The sequence below is a fragment of the Hemiscyllium ocellatum genome (assembly GCF_020745735.1).
Source record: "Hemiscyllium ocellatum isolate sHemOce1 chromosome Y unlocalized genomic scaffold, sHemOce1.pat.X.cur. SUPER_Y_unloc_2, whole genome shotgun sequence".
NCBI classification, from domain to species: domain Eukaryota; kingdom Metazoa; phylum Chordata; class Chondrichthyes; order Orectolobiformes; family Hemiscylliidae; genus Hemiscyllium; species Hemiscyllium ocellatum.
The window spans coordinates 262,475-266,398 of record NW_026867601.1 but is presented as its reverse complement, the minus strand read 5'-3'; the positions used below and the strand labels follow the sequence as shown (position 1 = coordinate 266,398).

At 45.7% G+C, this 3,924-nt stretch overlaps 1 non-coding gene across 1 annotated transcript; it reads right to left on the bottom strand.

The window, feature by feature from the left end:
• Positions 1 to 442: 442 nt before the first annotated feature.
• On the bottom strand, positions 443 to 515 carry trnar-ucg (transfer RNA arginine (anticodon UCG)). The gene has a single exon. It is a non-coding gene; the product is annotated as a tRNA-Arg (tRNA).
• Positions 516 to 3,924: the final 3,409 nt, after the last annotated feature.

The window sequence follows — 3,924 nt, the reverse complement described above, 5'->3', positions numbered from 1 at the left end:
CTATACGCTTATCGGTCTTAGTGTATAAAAGTTGGCCCTCAGGTTTCATACGATCTTGCTACCATACCAGGCAACATCCTGGTAAACCTCTTCTGCACCCGTTCCAGTGCCTTCACATCTTTCCTATAGTATGGCGACCAAAACTGCACACAATACTCCAGATGCGGCTGCACCAGAGTCTTATACAACTGCAACATGACCTCAGGACTCCGGAACTCAATTCCTCTACCGATAAAAGCCAGTACACCATATGCCTCTTCACAGCACTATTTACCTGGGTGGCAATTTTCAGAGATCTGTCAACATGGTGTGAGAATGAGCTGCAACGGGCTGAAATGCAACTTTCAAATTCACAAACGCACGAATCCAATGCCAGCATCTCCAAACAACTCAGAAATGGCAATGCAACAGGAAGCATGCGCAATAAAGAGCGCCACAGCCCCGAGCCAGGTAGGACTCGAACCTACAACCTTCGGATACGAAGTCAGACGCGTTGTCCATTACGCTACTGGCCCCAAACGCCGGGCTGGTGCAGACAGGTTGTCAGTATGTAATTTAAACACGGACTTCGGTCAGAAACGGCAATCATCGGGTGAATAATCAGCAGAAATTATCACCGTCACTGCTTCACCTCGAAGTCTCCCCTTTGTGAAGCAGGGCCTTTCACTGACAGAGAAAAGATATTTGTCCTCATGTGTCTGCTTCAGTGTCTCTTGTTCCTGTGCTGAGAGTTTCCATTGTTTTATTCCCAGTCACTATGCGGGTTTAGGTTCCACCCCAGTGAAATGTGCTTTCATACATTGAATCATGGTCTATTCCAGTCAATGCCTTGACCAAATTCAGCGAGACACCGCAAAAAGAAACGGGATTGCCTGTTTATAAGTGCAATCACTCAGCTTTACCTATAGAACCATGTCACGCCGCTGCTTTCCCGAGTTCCTCTGTCTGTGGAGCTGAGGGAAGAGCATCGTTCTGCATTTGTTTGAATTCAATTGCCTCAGTTTTTGAAAGATATAAATATCGGTACATGGTGTGTCTGGGTGTATCATTCCGGTCAATGGAATAGACATTCAGCTAAAAGCAAAAGCAGAAACTGCAGGAAAACAAAAAATCATCCGGTCTGGCCGCATCTGTGGAGAGAGAATCAGAGACTCCGTTTCAGAATTTCTACGGAACTTTATGAGAATTCCGTTTCCTCCCTCAGGCACTGCCGCTCCTGCTGAGTTCCCTCAGCAATTCCAACAGCAGATCTTGTCACAACAATACTCTTTATTTCAGTCTGGACAACCGAGAGGCACAGATGTGCTTGCAAGGAATTATACAGCCCTGGAAGATGAAGAGGGAGGAGTGAAAGACATGTTGGGTGTAATTGAGATGTGGACGAGAGTATCCCAGTTGCTATGCTGAGATTTGGAGGTGACGTTACAAATTCGCACATTCTGCGTCCTCTCAAATGCAGAGTCCCTAAATGATCAAACAAGTGTGCCCGGGCATGAGTGCGGAATGGATGCATGTGACTTGTGAATTTACTTTCTGCATGGTGAGATTTTCTACAGTCAGGCAAAGGATCTGCTTCAAGAATGATGAAGAATAATATGGTCTTGCTCTTGAGGGAGTGCAGTGAAGGGTTACCCGGCTGGTTCAGGGGATGGTGGGGCTGACGTATGAGGAGAGATTAACTGCGTTAGGATTGTTTCCTCCCGAGTTCAGACGGATGAGGAAGGAATCTCATAGAGACTTATAAAATCTTAACAGGTCTAGACAGGATAGATAATACATTCCTCAGAAAAGGAGACCAAAACGGCATACAATATTGGAGGTGTGGCCTCACCAAGGCGACAACACATCCCTGCTCCTGGACTCAACCTCTCACAATGAAGGCTAGTATACCATCTCTTCATCAAGCAGGAAAGCTGCATTGCATGGAAAGCACATTATCTGAAATACACGTGAGCATCTTCCAACGACGAGAGCATGCCGGTGACCTCTGACACCCAAAGTGGTTTCATGGCAATATGATGTGCTTACATGGCAATAGACACAGAAATGTATGTGCAGTTACATAATTAAACACCCGCGCTGCTGTAGAAAATCACTGCAGGCAGACCTTGAGTATTAATCAGTTTATTGTACGATGCATCATGGGGACACACTCCGCCCGAAGAGAGTCTCAGTAGAACTCGGTACTACCGCAGGAAATTTCAGGATTATAGAGAAAACAAAGACAATGTCTCCATTTTTTAATATTCGAGTGATATCAGCTGCTCTCCAGTCTGCAGGGACTGTATCAGAATGTAGACAATCCTGGCAGTGAATGCATTATCTATTGCTGGAACCACTTTGTGAAGTACGCTTGGATGTAGACTATCAGGCCCTGTGGGTTGATCCACCGTCCATCCCCGCAATTATCAAAGCAACATTTCTTCACTAATATTGATCAGCCTCAGTTCCCCAACTCAGTAAAATTTGCATTCTCCAACATTTCTGGTATCTGATTTGTGTCCGAGAGTGTGAGAGTTGCACATCACAGAGACAGGGCTTTAGCTCAAACTGATCCATGCCAACCAAATTATCCTTCCACGATAATCTTATTTCCCTGCACTTGGCCCTTTATCCTTCTGAACAATTCCTGTGCATGTATTTGTCCAAATACCTTTTAAATATTGTTAATGTTTCTCCCTCAACCACTTCCGCTGGCAGCTCATTCTATATGCTTATCGGTCTTAGTGTATAAAAGTTGGCCCTCAGGTTTCATAGAACATAGAACATAGTAAAATACAGCACAGTGCAGGTCCTTCAGCCCTCGGTGTTGCGCCGATCCAAGCCCACCTAACCTACACTAGCCCACTATCCTCCATATGCTTATCCAATGCCCGTTTAAATGCCCATAAAGAGGGAGAGTCCACCACTGCTACTGGCAGGGCATTCCATGAACTCATGACTCGCTGAGTAAAGAATCTACTCCTAACATCAGTCCTATAGTTACCACCATTAATTTAAAGCTATGCCCCCTCGTAATATCTGACTCCATACGTGGAAAAAGGTTCTTATGGTCAACCCTACCTAAACCCCTAATCATCTTGCACACCTCTATCAAGTCACCCCTAAACCTTCTTTTCTCCAAAGAAATCACCCCCAAGTGCCTCAATCTTTCCTAATACGATCTTCCTACCATACCAGGTAACATCCTGGTAAACCTCTTCTGCACCCGTTCCAGTACCTTCACATCTTTCCTATAGTATGGCGACCAAAACTGCACACAATACTCCAGATGCGGCTGCACCAGAGTCTTATACAACTGCAACATGACCTCAGGACTCCGGAACTCAATTCCTCTACCAATAAAAGCCAGTACACCATATGCCTCTTCACAGCACTATTTACCTGGGTGGCAATTTTCAGAGATCTGTGTACATGGACACCAAGATCCCACTGCTCATCCACACTACCAAGTATCCGACCATTAGCCCAGTACTCCATTTCCTTATATGATTTCCATCCAAACATGAGACTGACACCTTCTAGTCCTGAGACTAGGACCTGTGGACGCAGCATTAGAATTAGAGAGGGTCAATTCAGAATAGAAATGCGGAGACATTTCTTCAGCCAGAGAGTGGTGGGCCTGTGGAATTCATTGTCACAGAGTGCAGTGGAGGCCGGGACGCTAAATGTCTTCAAGGCAGAGATTGATAAATTCTTGATGTCAGAAGGAATTAAGGGCTATGGAACACGCGGTTCTCATCCCAGCAGCTGCTCACATAGTGTAAAACCAGGAGCTGACATACACCGGTGTGAGAATGAGCTGCAACGGGCTGAAATGCAGCTTTTAAATTCCCAAACGCAGGAATCCAATGCCAGCATCTCCAAGCAAGTCAGAAATGGCAATGCAACAGGAAGCATGCGCAATAAAGGGCACCACGGCCC